General features: G+C 45.5%; 1 long non-coding RNA gene across 1 annotated transcript in view; it reads right to left on the bottom strand.

Annotated features, from left to right (window-relative positions):
• The window catches only part of LOC147034785 (uncharacterized), a 97,308-nt gene that overhangs the window by 54,749 nt on the left and 36,559 nt on the right, over nt 1–6,000 (bottom strand). The window lies entirely within an intron of this gene.

The following is a 6,000-nucleotide window of genomic DNA, read 5'->3' as shown; positions in this document are numbered from 1 at the left end:
GTAAACAATGAAAATAGCTGAGTGGTACCGTTTAAAAGTCGTTGAGTGTAAAAAAAATCCAATTGTTGAGCGCAAGCGTCTACTTTCAACAGTGGAGATGCAGCTATTTAAATAGTTGAGTGGCAGCCGATGAATAGCAAACCCCACGTCACCGGCAAAGATAAACTGCCGCACGATATGGATAAGTTAGGCTATCGTTGGGCATAGTTTGTGAACGCCGGCTTCACGATAATTATTCCTTGGTATACCGTATCTATAAGTTATCGAAGCACTCTATGCACATTATTAGTTCATTGTGCATTTGTCCAACCCGTTATGAATAGACCTAAATCGTAAAAACAAGCCATAGCTCATTGTTGAAAAAGCCCCATAAAAAATTAGCCGCGAAGAACTTCGAACAATGGTGCAAAGATGTCTCCTACCCGTGGACACGCGGACGCAAGGAGGATCCATCATAACCCACACCCTCCCCCTCACACTCACCTACTACTGCCAACATGAACAAACTACTACTAATACTGATACTGACACTGATACTGATACTGTTACTGCTGACATGGACATCAACTCAAAAAGGACTCGAAAACACTGTTGGGTTCCCCTTTAATGAACACCATTTTTATATACCAATTCCCAAAACCGCTGGGAACACGTCTTTATATGGCAGTTGTAAGTTAGAAACACGTTCATTTATTTTTTTTTGTCGACGGGAAGACGTCATTGGAATACGTCTACATACGTCAATGTGTGTTGGGACTACGTAAAGAATTGGTTCAAAGCACGTCAAACATAAGTTAGAAATAAGTTTCGCGTAAAAAAGACATTACCGCGACGTGTTTCGACTTATGAGTAGCTTATAAGTAGCTTTTGTGGACGTGTGTAAGTGTCCGCATATCGTGTGTACAACTTATCCCCATCGCATGCGGAACGTGTGTCATACGCCAAGTACGTCGTAAAATTTTGAACATGTTAAAAATTTCTTGACGTACTCTACTTACTACGACGTATGATAGCGTACTTTAGCGTTCTACTCACGTATACCAAACTTACTCATACCGTATTTGACGTGCCCCAACGTTTTAGACACATTTTTCTTAGGTCGGCATACGCTCGCAAGATCGCCAAGGTGTGACTGCGATGTTGACACTTCCATTTCTACGGCAGTTATGATTCGAATCGTTGTGAGTCAGCCTTTTAATAGGCTACGTCACGACATCGTCGGCGATGCGTGCAACGCGCTATGCCTAAGTTAGACTATCATTGGGCATAGGTTGTGTAGGCCGACAACAGGTTCAGCATTCGTTGGTATAAGTTATCTATAACACAACGAAACGTTCTGTGTCCGTTACTGATGCGTTATACATAAGACCAAGTCGCTATGAATACGTCCGAATCTTTAAAAAAAAACATCAAAAGTTCAACGTAAGCCAGCGTTTTAAATAAATTTTAATACGTTGCCATCGCTAGCTAAAACGTCAAGGTGTGACTGGGCCTTAACGCCGGGAGCTAGTCACGGGTGGGCCTTTCGGCCTCACCACGATCGTGCCAATCGGCCACCCGCGTGGGATAGGGTTGTTCGCCAAACTCGACCTACCTAAGTACCCACGCGGAGGGTAGACCGGGCGATCGCACCTCGCCGCAGGTCGACCCCGGACACGGGCCGCTTAAGCGACCCGTTCCGTACTATCGGGATAACCGAGCGGTGTTATCGTCGGCCTCGACGGTTCCGATTAATTACCGGGCGTATTAAGCCCACTACCAACCCTTTACGTGAAGCAAGATGGAGATTCAATTAAAGAAAAGACGAAGCGAAACGGAAAAACAGTTCAACATGATGCACATTTATTCCACGGCACACGGCAAGCACACATATACAATTAAAACAATTATGCACAAAAAGCAGATGTAACAAAAGAAACAATGACGCAGAGATACTACCGACTAAGACCGACACACGGCAACACTTAACAGTTTTACTTCACCAGACTGGCGCCACACACACACGTTTACACAGAAACAAAAGAAAAGGGCCACCCTCAAAGACAAGGGGGCAGACGGGGCCTGTGGGCCAATATTTGCGCGGGACCTGAAAGAGCGGTCAGGTCCGCGAGACCGGGTGGGTCCTACCCGTGTCTTTGTGATGAGCCGCAAATGTGGCAGCGCGGCGGTGCCCCGACTTCGTGCTCCTTTGCGGGTTTCGTTGGCACTGCTTGGAGTGGGGTGGAAACGGGGCCCCCTTTTCGCACTATCTCAGCACGGGGGAAAAAGGGGGGGGATTGTTGATGCTCTGGGGAAAGAGTATAGCTGGCTTGCTTGGGTCCCGTGACGAGCGATTCCACCGCGACCTGGTCGCCGACCGCCGTCTTCCTTGCCTCGGACCCGAACTCCTCGGTCTCTTCCCCCAATTCTCCTCAGCGGACTGCCGAAAACCACCAGAACGCCCTCGGCTCCCGACTCCCCTCCGCGCTCCAAACTGCCTCTGCCCAAAACTCTCTCTGCTCTTCTGTCACTCCACTCTTCCAAGGCCGACTCTGCGCTCTTCCAAGGCCGACTCTGCCCAAACCGACTCTGCCTCGATTCGCCCCGCGCTCGGCGCTTTATAGGCCGGCAGGAGAACCCATATGCAAATTTCCGGATCAGGACGAGCTCGGGGGGTGGAGCCACGCTTGCCCATTGGACGGAGAAAAAGGAGCGTGAATCTCCCCTGATCCTAGAATTTGCATATCTCAATTCCACACAGACGCGCCTGGAGGCGGGGCCAAACCGCCCCGCGCTTGCTGATTGGATGGATCAGAAGTGGGCGTGTAGCATTCCTGATCCGAATTCTCCTCGGAAAGGCCGCATTTTGCACTTGCGGCTCGGCGCGTACCTTGTATGAGCCCAGGACAGCCCGGCGCTCGGTCCTCACAGGTGGTGCGGGAATGGCCGCAGAAGGAGAGAGGTGAAGGTGGTGGAGGGTTTATGGTGGTGGTTTATGGCCATGGTGCCGTTTGGAATGGCGGTGATGCGATGTTTGCGGGAGCGAGTTGTGAAGGTAAAGATCGTGGCTGTTGGCGTTGTTGTTGTTGTGTGATGGTTGGAGCGTGGTTGGTTCAAAATAAAGATAGAACAGAAAAACGCCGATCTCAAAGCGTCGCAGCCCGAATGAATCACATTTATTCCCTCTAAACAACGGGTTTGGGGCTAACTACACATGTACTTACAGAGATATCTCACCTACGGGACCTGAATGGTGGTTTGCGAATTTCCTCAACCGCAACACTATATATACATACATACATACATACATACATACATACATACATACATACATATAAGCCTGGTGTTGGCTTAGCGGTTAGGGTGGCAGATTGAGATCCTCGGGTCCTGAGTTCAAGCCCTGTTGGCAGCTGAATTAATACACCAGGGGGTTCGTCTCAGCCTGTCATCCTGAGGTCGGCAAATTGAGTACCAGCTTGCTGGGATAATTGAGCCATTCGAGAGTCCTGCGTCAGAGTGGCGACCCGTCCCGGATTGTGCCCAATAGCCCCGGAAACTGCTTCGGCAGCACTGACACTCTCTGTCAGAGTATTGTTCCAATTATTATTTTTATATATATATATATATATATATATATATATATGTACATATGCATATACACACACACACATACACACACACACACACACACACACACACACACACACACACACACACACACACACACACACACACACACACACACACACACACAAACACACACACCCTGTTTAAACAGTTTGTTTACCAAGAATTCTGTACAGTGCTACTCTAAAGATGAAGCAAATCATCTATATTTTGGCGTCGAAATAAGGGATGTTACATTTTGGCAGCATCTAAATAAGGAGCAAATAATTTAAATTTTGACGTTGTGGTGGAAACCTTGAAGGAATTAAAAAAAGGTTTCTACAGCATTTGAGAATAAGTTTCCAAGTGTTGTTTGTCCATCAACACAAGCAATACACAAGCTTGAGAAGAGATTTGATGGAACAGGAAACATCACAGATGCTCTCAGGAGTGGTCGCCCGAGAACAGCGACAACAGGTGAAAACTAACAATTTGGTGCAGACTCATTATTGAACAGTCCTCAAGAGTGTGTTTGGAGAGCTTTAGTCGAATTGAACATTTCTCCAACCAGTATCCATCACATTTTGAAACGATTGAAGATAAAACCTTGCAAACTGCAGTTGTTGCAAGCTTTCAAAGAAGTTGATCCCGATCGACGATTACAATTTGTGAATGGATTCTTAATCGTGCAACAGCAGATTTAGAATTCATAAATTGTATTGTGTGGTGTGATGAGGAAACTTTCAAAACAAATGGGTGAGTAAACCAGTATAATTTGGTCAATTGGTCTGATGTCAATCAACATTTTGGTATTGAGCACAAATTAAATGTTCTGGGAGTTAGTTTGGGGTGTCATCAGGCCGTACTTTTTTGAAAGGACCCCTACAGCAAACACTTATTTAACAATGCTACAGGACCACTGTCTTGCCACAACTGGAGCAACTGCCGTTCTTTGGCGACTCGATTTGGCAGCGGGATGGGGGCAGCACAACACTTTGGGGTATAAATCTGGGAATTTCTGAACGAAACATTCACAGAATGGACTGGCCACCCAGATCACCTGATGGATCACCTTGTGATTTTTCTGTGATGAATCAAGACAAAGTTTATGCGACACTCCCCGCAACTGTAGAAGACTCGTCAAAAGCCATTCACAGCTTGAATTTGATGTTTTTCACAACAAACCTGAACTTTGCAGAGCTATGTCATTATGTTATAAAAAGGTGTGAAAAATGTACAGAGACTCCAGGCATCTCTGTCAACTGAAGTTAAGATTAAAATCGTTTAGTAAAGATTATAACAATTTAAGGATACAATTTGTGTTTGTACAATGTAAAAATCTTAATCTAATGGGTTTTTTATTCATTAATTTATGTTTAATTTATAATTCAATATAAATTTATGATTTTAATCATTCATTTGTAATTCAATACAAAAATCTTAATCTAATTATTTATTTACTTCATATGAGAACAGAATTCTCGTGACTTGAACATTTGAAACACCCTGTATACACATCTACATCCACATCCACAGTTTATCGTCTCCTCTTGTCAGACTTTTAATGCAGTTGGACCCACTTGCGGTGTTCATGCATTCGTGCGAGCCTACTGCCACCACACCTGCTGTACGATTTGCGACGTTGATGCCCCGTTGACTTTTGACTTTAGGTCAGGACCGGTCAACACCCACGGAGCATTCCAGCTCCATAAGGGGCCAGAGAGGTGGTTGCTGTGCTCACCAGGTTACCATACTGGGTATCTAATCCCCTCCCTTCTTCATCACTCGACTTACCTCTACATCTAGCGGGTGAAAGCCCTTAACCGCAATTCTATAAAGTAAAGTATTGTGGATCCTGCAAAAATTGACATAACTCAGAAGTTATGTTTCTGTTTCTATTGAGAAACAGGATGAATAATGAAGATTGATGAGATATTAATCCTAATTCAATGGTATATTAAAAGGTAAGTCACAAGCTACATAATGTATTCCTTGAACACCATGTGTGCGTATTAATTCCTCAAATAACAGACAGCGAATGTTCCTCTTATCTCGGGTTAACCCATCCAAACTTGATGATATTTAAACAGTTGTCTGCAGAGAGACGGGAGAGCATGTCTTCATTACTGCACAAATAATAGGAACCTTTGCGCCCTCACTTGTCCCAGATACACTATGGACATTCATCCTGTGCCCCCCTAGCCTGTCTATACATTATGCCGTGACACTCGCAGTATAATGGCATTTGCAGAACCGGCTACTGGGCAGTGTCCACGACTGAGGGCTTGAGGTTCTTTTGCCTGCACTCACCTCCCCCTCCCCTTTTTCACTCACGACCCCCTTCACCACCTCTGCCCTAACTCACTTCCTCAAGACCTCCCCACCCTTCACCGACTCCCCTCACTATACACCTTC

This window comes from Eptatretus burgeri, chromosome 1, assembly GCF_056783735.1.
Source record: "Eptatretus burgeri isolate ZD-2024b chromosome 1, Ebu_testis_v1, whole genome shotgun sequence".
In the NCBI taxonomy this organism is placed as follows: Eukaryota; Metazoa; Chordata; class Myxini; order Myxiniformes; family Myxinidae; genus Eptatretus; species Eptatretus burgeri.
The sequence above is the reverse complement of the archived record's forward strand: the minus strand, read 5'-3'. Positions and strand labels throughout refer to the sequence as shown.